At 41.7% G+C, this 15,259-nt stretch overlaps 1 long non-coding RNA gene across 2 annotated transcripts in view; it reads right to left on the bottom strand.

Annotated features, from left to right (window-relative positions):
* LOC123790412 (uncharacterized) overlaps window positions 1-15,259 on the bottom strand; it is a 599,635-nt gene that overhangs the window by 98,071 nt on the left and 486,305 nt on the right. For both annotated transcript variants that reach the window (XR_015724594.1, XR_006779078.2), the window contains one exon: window positions 2,828-2,989. This is a non-coding gene — a long non-coding RNA (uncharacterized LOC123790412). The remainder of the gene's footprint in view (window positions 1-2,827; window positions 2,990-15,259) is intronic.

Raw genomic sequence — 15,259 nt, 5'->3', positions numbered from 1 at the left:
AGGAGGTAGCTAAGTAAGGGAAAGAGGACTAAGGGTAGCATACAAAGTATTACCATAAACATAACCACTAGCACAGAAAAAAACAAAACAATTCTTCCTAATAAACAAGGGCACTCTGGACAAAGAGGCCAAGAAAATGGAACACAGAGAAAAAGAAAAGCAGTAATTATAGCTTCTTATGATTCAGCAGAGAGCAAATGTATCATTTAAGTAATGGACATATACATGATTCAAAGTATCAGCAGTTTAATATTAAAGAAAGATCTTCTACTTTACTTCTCACTGGTCACTCTGGAATGCTTGGAATACCAGAATCAGCCGGAGCCAGAACCTTCCCAGCAGCTGTACCCTGTTAAGTTGTGATGCCACCGTCATGGTAACCATCGATCCTAGGAACTAGACCAGAAACTCAGTTCAAATTTCCTAAGGCAGGGCAGTGGTTGGTAGGTTGATTCCTTTAGCTTTGCCTGGTCACATCCTTTTCAAAATCTGTCCCAGCACTAATTTTCATAATCAGCTGGAGTTTAGACTTCAAAGAGGACTCCCCTCCCTGCAAGACACAAACAGTCTGCACTTGGGGTTCTTCGAGCTTTCTGGTAAGCTGCTGTATTAATTACCACATGGAGAGCCGTACTCCCTTTTCCCTGCCCTCAGGGGATCAGGAGCTTGCAAAGAACTCAGGGGCTCTGCCCCAGACTGCAGCACACACCTACATAATACTGAATGTAATAATGCATGTATATGTGATCATATATGACATATTCTCAAAACAATATAAAATAGCCTTATTTTGCCTACTTTAAAAATCCAGAGTCACACAACAAAACCCTACGACACACTAAATGCAAAAAACACAGTTAAAAGCACATGATTCATAAAAGCTAAAAACAAAAGAAAACAAAACAGGGCTGAGGAACTATATACCATGAGAATACTTGTGCTGAGCCCCGGGTGTTGTACATAAGCAATGAATCACTAAATCCTACGCTTGAAACTAATATTATACTTTATGTTAACTAAGTGGAATTGAAATAAAAACTTGGATGGGGGAAAAAAGAAAGAAAGAAAAGAAACCAGGGACAGCAATTCTGAGAGCAAACAAGGTAGATTCCAGACCAAAAAGCAGTCAGTGTGACAAAGACCTTTGAACTTTTACAAATACAAGAACCAAATACAAGCATATCACTAATACTAGGAACTTTAAAACACTATCAAGGCTCCAAAGGATGCTTCTCCCTCCACCCCCCAATACATCAGGGGTTCTCAGCTGTTACTGTGCGTTGCCATCACTGAGGAGCTTCATATACCCTGACTGTGCTCTGTGTTCTGTCGCTCAGACACACTGAGCCAGTGTGGGAGACAGCTGAGCCCTAAGACTGAGAGGTTTGCCAGTTATTTCTAAGGTGCTTAGCAGAATGAAAACCACTGGGAAAGATGCACAATGACCAGAAAAGTAGTAAAATGTTCTTTCTACATTGAGCATATTCACAATAGCAAGTAGATCACATTTTTAAAATCCCAAAGATAAAATATAAATTTAATGCAGTCCCAGTAAACATGCCAATGAGTTTTCTGGGGGCTACAACAGGCACTTCTAACATTCATATAAAATGAGAACACAGCTAGGAAACTCCAAAGAAAAGCATGCAAGTTTGACTAGACCTAGGATTTAATACATTATCAAAACTGTAATTAATTAAAATAGTGTGGTGTTGGTGCAAGTGTAGACTGATCAACAGAACAGAATGTGAAATCCAGAAACAGACGTCAAAATGTGGAAATTTAGTGAGTGATACTGATGGCATACCGAATGGCTGGGGGGGAAAGGTGGACTTGACAACAATGTTTTGAGGCAACTGTTGAATGGTAATTTTGGACTCGCACCTTACACCAAACGGAGAGGAGATCTAAATATACCGGAAAAAAACATGGGTGAATTTCTTTACATCTGTGATGTAAGTCGAACTCAAAATCCAGTTGCAATTAAAAAAATGATTTCACATAAAAGAAGTTTGCATTGCAAAACAATATCAATGAACGAATAGCAATTTGGAAGAAAACAATTTTAACACATTTATCAACTCGAAGGCTAATTTCTCTACTACATCAACAACTCCCAGTGAGGGGGAAAAAAAACCCAAGCTGATAGAAAATGGGCAAAATACATGAATGGTTCACAGAAAAAGTTATAACAAAGGTCTACAAAACTACAGAAAGATGTTCCAGCACATACTAAAACCAAAAGTAAACTAAGACATCAAAGTCACAATAAAAATCAGTCCTCCTTCCCCCATTAAATGAAACTGGGGCTCCTTGGGAAAATGGTGGCGTCCAGGTTTGGTGTAAAAAAAGGGGGGGGGCTTAGGTTAACCCCAAATACTGAACTCTAGAAAGTAAAAAAGAGCTAAAAAACTACTGAGGTTATGCCAGGTGGGCACAGGAGTGTGCTAGAGGTGGCTACCATTGGTCAAATTTAGGAGAAGCAAAGGATCAAAAACATAATGAGAGGAGTAAGTTACAGAACTCTGAATTTTAAAAAGGAGTCTATGCGTTCATAATAGTATTCAAGAGACCAAGGGGGAGAGACAACAAAGAAGAAGTCTTAAGTTCTTCTCTCACAAGAATGCTAGCTACCAAATAAGGAAAAAGCAATACAGTAAACACCATTTTCAAGTCCCCAAATCAGAAATGATTCAGGCAAAGATCATCGAGAAATGCTAAAATGAATAGATCCAATTTTAGGGGGTGTATTAGTTTTCTTTTTTTTTTTTTGTGACATACTACCAAAAATTTAGGAGTTGAAAACAAAACACATTTGTGAACTTACAGTTCTGGAAGGGAGAAGCCAGACGTGGACTCACTGTGTTAACAACACGGAATCAGCAGGTGTGTGTTCCTTTCTCGAAGCCCTAGCGGCGAATGTGGTTCCTGGCCTCGTCCAGCTTCTAGAAGATGCTTGCACTCTTGATTTGTGGTTCCTTTTCTCCACCTTCAAAGCAAGCATATTTTAGATTCCTGGTCATTCTACCTTCATCACATCTCCCTCTGACTCCTCTAGCCGTTTTCACCTCCAAAGATGCTTGTGATGATACCGGATCCAGCTGGATAACTACAGGCTAACTTCCCTCAATTCGGGTCAGTTGGGTGGCGGCCTTAATTCTGACTGCTACCTTCACTGCCCTTACCCACCATTTAAGCTCACAGATTCACAAGTTCCAGGGATTAGGGCGTGGACATCTTCAGGGATGTGGGCATGGAGGTGGCATTATCCTGTCTACCATGGTAGGGGAGAAATTTGCATGTTCTCCAAGTTTTATGCCCCAGATTACTATTTTTTCTTAAGATTTTATTTATTTGACACAGAGAGAGAGCACACAAGCAGGCAGAGCAGCAGGCAGAAGGAGAGAGAGAAGCAGGCTCTCTGCTGAGCAAGGAGCCCGACTTGGGGCTCAATCCCAGGACCCCAGGATCATGACCTGAGCTGAAGACAGACGCTTAACCGACTGAGGCACTCAGGTGCTGCCCCCTCCCCCCAGATTACTACTGATTCTCATAAAGGGATGAAAAGTGCCTTTCCAAAACAGAGTTCCAGCTTAATGAAGGACTCAAAAGTAGCTTCCCCAGGAATGGGACAAATGAGCCTCTGGATATAAAGCAATAGGAAGAATATCGACTCACCCATGTAATATTTTTGTCTAATATATGTAATCTTAATTAAAGCATGAGGAAAGAAACCCACAAATTCCGACTGTGACATATTCGACAAACAACTGGCCTGGATTCTTCAAAAATTTTCAATGGCATGAAAGGAAAAGTGCCAAGTGAACTGTTTGAGATTTAAAGAGCCAAAGAGATGTGACAGGGAAATGCCATGAGTGATCCTTGATTAGACTGCGAGTGAAAGGGGAAAATCAGCAAGAAAAATATTTCTAGAGAATTAGAGAATTTTAAAGCTTGTCTGTTTAATGCACACAATTTATCCGTATTAAACGCTTATACATGACCACAATATTGTGCTCATGTGAGACAATGCCCTTGCTGTGAAGAGACGGCATTTTGGGGGGAGATACCATGATGTCTTCCCTGTGCTTTCCAACAGTTCACCAGGAAGAAAGGGGCAGTGCATAAGATTTGTGTGGGAGGACACACAGAGAAAAAGCAAAAGTGAGTATGACAAAAATAGTAACATTTGGTGAAATTAACCAAAAGGGGAACTTCATGGCTCAAATTTTTTGCTTGTGCTTGCCATGTGCATGGTCTATTTCACCCCAGGGCACCAGCTATCACCTCATTTGTCTCAAACCTTCGACCAAATACGCCAAATACCGAGCCCTCAGTCTTCTGAAAAGCTAAAACTTTTCCTTCTACGTATTGTTGAATTGTGTCTTGTCAGATTTTTGAACTTGGCTTAAATGCTTCACCACTGAGCCTTGAAATCATCTGGCTAAAATGAACTTCTCCAGCTAGAAAACTTGTCTCTTCGCTTCTTTCAAGACTTCGTGGAAGTTGTGCTCCCTTCAGGAACAGATGGTTAAGATGAACACAGCAAGAGAGCTCCTGTCTTTCAGATCTAAGGAAATGTCTTCCTTCCTCTGTCCAGGTCAAGAAAAAAAATGGCAATTTCTCTCTTGGCTCCAACTGGACAGGTTTGAAGACTTGTTTGTTTGCAAACAATTCCGTAACAGAAGAGATTCTTATTTGATCTAAACAGCTTCTACCACACTACAGACATTTCGCATGCTAAGAGATACATAAGGGAGATATTTCTAAGTCGCATTTTCACACATTCTTTAGAACGGAAACCTTTCAAACCCACGCCACCCTATTTTAAGGGTGTAACTTTGATTTCTAAACAGCAGACGTGTGGATAACCAGAAGGGACACGACACAGGAGCGTGTCCCCCTTACAAAGCTGGTATCAGTGTTTCAAAAGCTATTCTCTCTAACGTTTAGGGGGATTTTTTTTTTTTTCCTCACAGAAGTTTCCTTATGATTCCAGTATCATATCACCTGATGAGCTACACAGTTCCTTACTATTCCAGATGATACGCAACTGGGTTTTGGAGAACTCTTTATTAAAATGCCCTTAAGTCATAAAAGCGTACTTTGAAGAAGAACAGTAGGCAGCTGCTTCAGTAAGTTGAAGATCAAAGATGTTGCTATCCCCATGGCCAACGAGAATGAAAACTTGATTTTAGTGCAGAAGTGTTTGGGGAGAAGAAATGATTTCTTGCTGATGAAAGAATCCTGGAAACAGAGCAAGGAGGCTGTGGACCTATCTTCCTTACTACGCGCACGGTTCATGTATTTCCCCAAGAGCCTATCAGACCTTCTTTCAATCAGTCTTTTCAAATTTCAAACCTTTTCTTCACTTCACCATTTTGTCGCTTCTCAACAGCTGGCCCCTTATCTTTGCCCTTAAAAGCGAACACACTGGCCTGCCCCCCTACAGACGGGCCCTCTGAGGCGGCTGTGCGCCATGTCTTATTCTCAGCGCCCTTGTTCTGATACGAGCCATGCCACATTAGACTACTTTTCTTCCTCATTATTTTCCCATTCGTGCTTTGTGAAAGCCAGCAACGGGACCGCAGAACAAAACCGCTCACAGCAGCCACTGCGAGAAGCTGTGTGGTATCAAATTTTGAGACAGACTGTTGACTAGCCATTTGCTTTGTACGTTAGCGGTTACTGGCTAGTGAGTGAAATGGAGCCAGTTCAATATCTCTTGATCATAGAGCTCCCGGGGCTTTCCTGAATTCTGAAGCAAAATGGTCAGTTAATCTCAGCACATGCTGTGAAAGAAGGTGGAAGTGGGGTGGGGAAGCCAGACTGACCAGAACCCAGTCCTATACCAACGGGTCGGCGTCTCTGTCCTAGAGCCCAGAAGACCTTCTGGGGTGACCTGAGAGAGGATGCCTGCGTCGAGCCAAGCTCAGTCTTGAGGCTTCCAGTGAAATCTCAGTTTGTGTTAAATAATGTACTCATCACACTATTTGATATTTGATTCACATTCAAGGATGGTTACCAAACCAGGAGAGGTAGAGTTTTAGATCTGAGGATAACCCATGTTGTATTCTCTCAGAACTAATGGAGGTCGTAGCTTAAGGAGCCATTCCTTTTGAAATTTCAAGAATTCCCACAACTACACAAAGATCACATGGGGATGCCCCAAAGAGCTCAGCAGAGCCCAAAGCTGGTATCACACAGCCCATGCCAAGTGGATGGATGGATATATGTGTGTATATCAGAACAGAGAACTAAGTATGGGACTGAAGACAGTTCTGCCCTCAAACCTCCCTACAAAATCAGAGCGCTGTCTAAGAATTTATGACTATTTCCTAGGACTTAATTCTGCACCTAAACACTCCCAGTACACAGAGAGACTACAGATATCAACACATAACATGAATCTCTACAGTAAGTAGATTTTTCCCTTTTTATGTAATTTTTTTCGAATGCTTTAAATTTTAAAAAAGGAATGGCATGGAGTCAACGAAGTCACAAAGATACATGCAGTCATATAAATATTTCCAACTGCATATTGATATACATATGGATGTATTTTGATATGCTTTTATATATGATCTTCCATATTTAAAAGCTCATTTTCTCTGGGCATTTCCTCCTGCCCCTACCTCAAGTAAACAAATGTGTTTGAGGACAAAGAGTTCTAGCTGAAATATGCTTTCATAAAATTGGCTTAAACTTTCTAAAATTTTATTTTTTATTCAAGTATAGTTAACATACAGTGTTACAGTAGTTTCAAGGGTACAATTTAGTGACTCAGTAATTCTACATGCGACTCAGTGCTCATTCTGATAAGTGTACTCTTAATCCCCTTCACCCATTTCTTCCATCCCCTAACCATCCTCCTCTCTGGCAACCACCAATTTGTTTTCTACATTGAAGAGTCTAGAGTCTTTTTTTGTTGTTGTTTTTGTTTTGTTTCTTTCTTGAGAGAGCGTGAGAGTGAGTGAGTGCACATGCAAGCTGCGGGGGAGAGGCACAGACTCTCAAGCAGACGCCATGCAGAGAGCAGAGCCTGACACGGGGCTCAATCCCACGGCCCTGAGATCATGACCTGAGCTGAAGTCAAGGGTCGCCGCTCAACCAGCTGAGCCTCCCAGGCGCCCCCAGCGTCTGGTTGTTTCTTTTTTCATTCATTCATTTGTTCTGTCCTTAAATTCCACACGAGTGAAATCATATGGTATTTGTCTTTCTCTCACTTATTTCTCTTAGCATCATACCTTCTAAATCCCTTCTTGTTGCAAATGACAAGGTTTCATTCTTTTTTATGGCTGAGTAATATGTTGAAGCAAACTGTGCCACCAGGACTGAAGACTGTGAGTCTCAGCTTATTCTAGAGTGAACAGTTTGGATCAAACTGGGAATCTGTTGGCAACCCCACTAATTCATTGGTCCACCTTCATTCTTCCTTGCCTCACTCTACCACAATTACTTCTTGTTTTTGAAAGATTTATTTATTTATTTATTTATTTATTTATTTATTTAGTGGGGGAGGGGCAGAGGGAGAGAGAAACTCCAAGCAGACTCCACGCTGAGTGCAGAGCCCCATGCCTGGCTCAAACTCAGGACCCCGAGATGACCCAGGCACTCTCCTCCACCACGATTACTTCTATGTAATAAAACAGCAGCTCCATGTTCAAGGGCTTAATCAGGGAAAGTATTTTGAATATCTAGTTCAGGGAAAGGGTGATGTGAGCCTCTTAAAAAAAGAAAAGTTGGAAACATTTAAATTTAGAATCCACTTTTGGGGGAGAGGAAATGAGAAGACCTCGTGATCATGATATGATGCTTCCTTCTTTTGTTTCCCTGTGAGGTTGATAATGATAGTCCTACATCCTGCTTCCAAGAAGTCAGCCACAGGAATGAGCAAGGCAATGAGGAATCCTGTCAGTGTTGCTGCTGCTTCTTCATTTTAATAAAGAGACTACTTTAAAAGCAGTTTTAGGTTCACAGAAAAACTGGGTAGAAAGTACAACGATTTTTCACTTATCATAACCTCCTGATTTCCATGCACAGCCTTCCCCACCATTACAGTATTATCACCCAAAGTCCATAGTTGATACTGTGGCTCACTCTCAATGTTGTGCATTCTGTGGTTTTTGACGAATGCATAATGACATATATTCACCACTGTAGTGTCGTACAGAATTGCTTCACTGACATAAAAATCCTCTGTGCTCTCTGCCTATTCATCCCTCTCTCCCCACCAAACCCTGGCAACCACAGTCATTTTACTGTCTCTAGAGTTACACCTTTTCCAGAACGTCAAAGAGTTGGAAGCATACAGTTTGTAACCCTTTCATATTCACTTATTTTACTGAGCAATACGCATTTACATTTCTTCCACATCTTATCATGGCTTGATAGCTTATTTCCTTAGAGAGCTAAATAATATTCTACTGCATAGGTGTTCAATCTACTGTCCTAATGAGGGATATCTTGTAGTGTCCAAGTTTTGGCAATTTGGAATAAAGCTTCTAGAAACATTTTAGTACAGGTTTTTGTGTGGATCTAAGTTTAGGACTTATTTGTGAAAATATGAAGAAGCATGACTGATGGATCGAATGGTATGTTCACCTCTGTCAGAAAGGGTCAAATTGTCTTCCACAGTGGCTGTTCTATTTTTCACTCCCCCCAATATGAGTTTCTGTTGTCCTATAGCATGTCCATCATTTGGTGGGTGTATTTCAAATGTTCTGAATTTTAACCATCTTAACAGACATATCGTGGTATCTCGTTGTTTTAATTTCTAATTCCCTAGTAACATACTGGACATCTTTTCATATAGTGTGTGCCCTTTGTGTATCACTGTTGCTGGCGCACCTGCTCAGATCTCCTGCCCCCACTTTTCTTTTAAGATTTTATTCATTTATTTGAGGGGGGGGGAAGCACAGAGGGAGAGGGAGAAGAAGACTCCCTGCTGAGCAGAGAGCCCGATGTGGGGCTCAATCCCAGGACCCTGGGATCACGACCTCTGCTGAAGGCAGATGCTTAACCGACTGAGCCACCCAGGGACCCCTCCTGCCCACTTTTAAACAGGACTATTCAGTTTCTTACTATTCAGTGTTAAGAGTTCTTTGTGTAGGGAGGTAAGATGGACCCCTTTTTCAGCCGGTCCCCTGAGTCAAGCTGGACAGGTACCAGACCAGCCTGAACATCCACGGAATCAGCCTGAGACGAAGGAAGATACATCTGGATCTCTACAAATGAACATCTACAGCACTGAGTATTGAGGTATGAAGCGGGGAGCCGTGAAACCGCACACAGATATCAGAAGATAAACGGAAGGGGGAGGGAGCCGCCGCGTTCAGGCGCTGGGAAGCGGTAGCCACCTGCACAGGGGAGCGGGAAGACTCACGGATAGCACCCGCCAGACAGCAGACTGAGACCGTGAGCTGGGGAACGCGCACGCCACCAGACTTCCCACGGAGCTCCGGTGCGCTCACTGGAACCATACTGAGACCGGGAGCTCCGGGAGCGCTAGGGGGGCGGCTGGCGGCTGGTGGTGTTAGAAACACAAAGGGCAGAGACTTGCCGGCCCTGGAAGTGAGGGCTGGGACGCCGGGTGTGGGGCGCACATCCCAGGACACCGCAGGGTTGAGCAGCACCAACAGAAACAGAGTTAAAGTGGCCAGAACATCAGTGGAAAACAGTCCGCGATCCCTCTGTTCTGAGACAGAGGCTGAGATTCGGCCACTGCTGCTCTGACTCTCAGAAGAGGCACAGCAAACCACCAGGGAAAGCCGCCAGAGAAGAAAAGCCTGGAAATACTGGCTCACAGTGTGCCCATCCCCATCCCCCTCGCAGGGGACACGGAGACCCTACCGAAACAGGGTTGCCTGAGTATCGGCGCGGCAGGCCCCTCCCCCAGAAGGCAGGCTGAAAAATCAAGAAGCCCACATCCCTAAGATCCCTATAAAACAAGGGCGCACAGCCTGGGTCCCGGTCAATAATTTGGGCTCTGGACAACCCCGCAACCTCTCCTCATCAGAATGACGAGAAGAAGTCCCCCCAGCAAAGAAAAGACAATGAGTCTGTGGCCTCTGCCCCAGAACTAATGGATATGGATATAACTAAATTATCAGAAATGGAATTCAGAGTAACAATGGTCAAGATGATGTGCAGACGTGAAAAAAGTATTAATGAAAATGTTAATGAGAATATAGAATCTCTAAGGACGGAAATGAGAGTGAATTTGGCAAAAATTAAAAATTCTATGAGCCAAATGCAGTCAAAACTAGAGGCTCTGACGGCCAGGATCAATGAGGCAGAAGAACAAATCGGCAAATTGGAGGATGGGTTAGTAGAAGAAAAAACTAAAATAGAATCTGGGCTCAAAAAAATCAACGCACAGGAATGTAGGTTACAGGAGATTACTGACTCAATGAAACGTTCCAATGTCAGAATCATTGGCATCCCCGAGGGGGTGGAGAAAAACAGAGGTCTAGAAGAGATATTTGAACAAATTGTAGCTGAAAACTTCCCTAATCTAGCGAGGGAAACAAACATTCCTATCCAAGAGGCAGAGAAGACCCCTCCCAAGCTCAACCACGACAAACCTATGCTACGTCACGTCATAGTGCAATTCGCAAATATCAGATCCAAGGATACAGTATTGAAAGCGGACAGGGCAAAGAAATTTCTCACGTACCAAGGCAAAGGTATCAGAATTACGTCAGACCTGTCTATACAGACCTGGAATGAGAGAAAGGGTTGGGGGGGGGGGGGCATTTTTAAAGCTCTTTCAGAGAAAAACATGCAGCCAAGGATCCTTTATCCAGCAAGGCTGTCATTCAGAATGGATGGAGAAATAAAGACGTTCCAGTATCGCCTGTCACTGACCAATTTCATAACCACGAAACCAGCCTTACAGGAGATATTAAGGGAGGTTCTATAAAAGTAAAAAGGCCCCAAGAGTGATACAGAACAGAAAGTCACAATCTATAGAAACAAAGACTTTACTGGCAACATGGCATCATTAAAATCATATCTCTCAATAATCACTCTCAATGTAAATGGCCTAAATGCTCCCATAATGCCACAGGGTTGCAGATTGGATAAAAAGACATGACCCATCCATTTGCTGTCTAAAAGAGACTCATTTTGAACCTAAAGATACTTTCAGACTGAAAGTAAAGGGATGGAATACCATCTTTCACGCCAATGGACCTCAAAAGAAAGCTGGGGTAGCAATTCTCATATCAGACAGATTGGATTTTAAACTAAAGACTATAGTTAGAGACACAGAAGGGCACTATATTATTCTTAAAGGATGTATCCAACAAGTGGATATGACAATTATAAATATATATGCCCCCACCAGGGGAGCAGCAAGATACACAAGCCAACTCTTCAACACAATAAAGAGACAGATAGATAAAAATACGCTAATAGTAGGGGACCTCAACACTCCACTATCAGCAATAGACAGATCACCTAAGCAAGAAATCAGCAAAGAAACAAGAGCTTTGAATGCCATACTCGACAAGCTGGACCTCATAGATATATATAGAACACTACACCCCAGAACCAAAGAATACTCATTCTATTCTAATGCCCATGGAACATTCTCAAGAATAGACCATGTTCTGGGACACAAAACAGGTCTCAACTGATACCAAAGACTGAAATTATTCCCTGCATATTCTCAGACCACAATGCTTCGAAATTGGAACTCAACCACAAGGAAAAATTTGGAAGAAACTCAAACACTTGGAGACTAAGAACCATCCTGCTCAGGAATGACTCGATAAACCAGGAAATCAAAAATCAATTTAAACAATTTATGGAGACCAATGAGAATGAAGACACAACAGTCCAAAACCTGTGGGATACTGCAAAGGCAGTCCTAAGGGGGAAATACATAGCCATCCAAGCCTCACTCAAAAGAATAGAAAAATCTAAAATGTAGTTTTTATATTCTCACCTCAAGAAGCTGGAACAGCAACAGAGGGACAGGCCTAATCCACGCACGAGGAAGCAGCTGACCAAGATTAGAGCAGAAATCAATGAATTAGAAACTAGGAGTACAGTAGAGCAGATCAACAGAACTAGAAGCTGGTTCTTTGAAAGAATTAATAAAATTGACAAACCACTGGCAAGACTTATCCAAAAGAATAGAGAAAGGACCCAAATTAATAAAATTATGAATGAAAAAGTAGAGGTCACAACCAACACCAATGAAATTGAAAGGATTATTAGAAACTTTTATCAACAGCTTTATGCCAATAAATTAAGCAATCTGGAAGAGATGGAGGCCTTCAAGGAAACCTATAAACTACCAAGACTGAAACAGGAAGAAATTGATTTTGTAAATAGGCCAATTAATTATGAAGAGATTGAAACAGTGATAAACAACCTTCCAAAAAACAAAACTCCAAATGCTAAGTGAAATAAGTCAAGCAGAGAAAGACAATTATCATATGGTTTCTTTCATCTATGGAACATAAGAACTAGGAAGATCGGTAGGAGAAGAAAGGGATAAAGAAAGGGGGCTAATCAGAAGGGGGAATGAAGCATGAGAGACTATGGACTATGAGAAACAAACTGAGGGCTTCAGAGGGGAGGGGGTGGGGGAATGGGATAGACCGGTGATGGGTAGTAAGGAGGGCACGTATTGCATGGTGCACTGGGTGTTATACGTAACTAATGAATCATCGAACTTTATATCAGAAACCAGGGATGCACTGTATGGTGACTAACATAATATAATAAAAAAACATTAAAATAAAAAAAAATTAAAATCTAAACAGAAAAAGAAAGAAAGAGAAACCCCTGGGAGATGCAGGCATTAGTTATGAAAAGTAGAAAGGAAGAGTTCAGCATGAACATTCATCTGCTTTTTCATTTAATTTTTTTAAAGACTTATTATCTGAGAGAGAGAGAGCACGTGCATGCTCATATGGGGGACAGGGAGGGGCAGAGGGAGAGAGAGAATCTCAAACAGACTCTCCACTGAGCACGGAGCCTGGTACAAGTCTTGATCCCATGACCCTGAGATCATGACCTGAGCCAAAATCAAGAGTTGGACGCTTAACTGACTGAACGACCCAGGCGCCCCACTCTTTCATTTAATAAATACTTAATGATTAAAAAAAAACAAAAACAAAAACAAAAACAAAACAAAACAAAACAAAACTCCAGGCCCGGACGGTTTTCCTGGGGAATTCTACCAAACATTCAAAGAAGAAATAATACCTACTGTCCTAAAGCTATTTCAAGAAATAGCAACAGAAGGAAAGCTACCAAACTCATTCTATGAGGCCAATATTACCTTGATCCCCAAACCAGGCAAAGACCCCATCAAAAAGGAGAATTACAGACCAATTTTGCTAATGAATATGGATGCCAAAATCCTCAACAAGATCCTGGCTAATAGAATCCAACAGTACCTTAAAAGGATTATCCATCATGACCAAGTGGGATTCATCCCTGGGATGCAAGCGTGGTTCAACATTCGCAAATCGATCGGTGTCTTAGATTTTATCGAGAAGGAAAAAGCCAAAAATCATATGATTCTCTCAATAGATGCAGAAAAAGCATTTGACAAAATACAGCATCCTTTCCTGATTAAAACCCTTCAGAGTGTAGGTATAGAGGGGACATTCCTCAATCTCATAAAAACCATCTATGAAAAGCCTACAGCAAATATCATTCTCAATGGGGAAAAGCTGGAAGCCTTTCCCTTAAGATCAGGAACACGACAAGGATGCCCACTCTCGCCACTATTATTCAACATAGTCCTAGAAGTCCTTGCAACAGCAATCAGAAAACAAAAAGGGATAAAAGGTATTCAAATCGGCAAAGAAGAAGTCAAACTGTCTCTCTTCGCAGATGACAAGATACTCTATATGGAAAACCCAAAAGAATCCACTCCCAAACTATTAGAAGTTATAGAGCAATTCAGTAATGTGGCGGGATACAAAATCAATGCTCAGAAATCAGTTGCATGTCTATACACGAATAATGAGACTGAAGAAAGAGAAATTAGGGAATCCATCCCATTTACAATACACCAAAAATCATACGTTACCTTGGAATTAACTTAACCAGAGACGTAAAGGACCTATATTCTAGAAACTATAAATCACTCTTGAAAGACATTGAGGAAGACATAAAAAGATGGAAAGATATTCCATGCTCATGGATCGGAAGAATTAACATAGTTAAAATGTCCATGCTACCCAGAGCAATCTACACTTTCAATGCTATCCCGATCAAAATACTGATGACATTTTTCAAAGAACTGGAACAAATAGTCCTTAAATTGGTATGGAACCAGAAAAGGCCCCGAATCGCCAAGGAACTGTTGAAAAGGAAAAACAAAGCTGAGGGCATCACAATGCTGGATTTCGAGCTATACTACAAAGCTGTGATCACAAAGACAGCATGGCACTGGCACAAAAACAGACACATAGACCAATGGAACAGAATAGAGAACCCAGAAATGGACCCTCGGCTCTTTGGGCAACTAATCTTTGATAAAGCAGGAAAAAACATCCGGTGGAAAAAAGACAGTCTCTTCAATAAATGGTGCTGGGAAAACTGGACAGCTACATGCAAAAGAATGAAACTTGACCACTATCTCACACCATACAGAAAGAGAAACTCCAAATGGATGAAAGATCTCGATGTGAGACAGGAATCCATCAAAATGCTAGAGGAGAACATAGGCAGCAACCTCTACGACATCGGCCAAAGCAACCTTTTTCATGACACATCCCCAAAGGCAAAAGATAAAATGAACTTGTGGGACTTCATCAAGATAAAAAGCTTCTGCACAGTCAAGGAAACAGTCAAAAAAACTAAGAGGCAGCCCACGGAATGGGAGAAGATATTTGCAAATGACGCCACAGATAAAAGACTGGTATCCAAGATCTACAAAGAACTTCTCAAACTCAATACGCGAGAAACAAATAAACAAATCATAAAATGGGCAGAAGATATGAACAGACACTTTTCCAATGATGACATACAAATGGCTAACAGACACATGAAAAAAGGTTCAAAATCATGAGCCATCAGGGAAATTCAAATCAAAACCACACTAAGATACCACCTTACGCCCGTTAGAATGGCAAAAATAGACAAGGCAAGAAACATCGATTGCTGGAGAGGATGTGGAGAAAGGGGATCCCTCCTACATTGTTGGTGGGAATGCAGGTTGGTACAGCCACTCTGGAGAACAGTGTGGAAGTCCCTTAAAAAGTTAAAAATTGAGCTACCCTGTGAT

This window comes from Ursus americanus, chromosome 5, assembly GCF_024610735.1.
Source record: "Ursus americanus isolate L20-20 chromosome 5, mUrsAme1.1.p, whole genome shotgun sequence".
Classification (NCBI taxonomy): domain Eukaryota; kingdom Metazoa; phylum Chordata; class Mammalia; order Carnivora; family Ursidae; genus Ursus; species Ursus americanus.
This window is presented reverse-complemented; position numbering and strand designations above follow the sequence as displayed.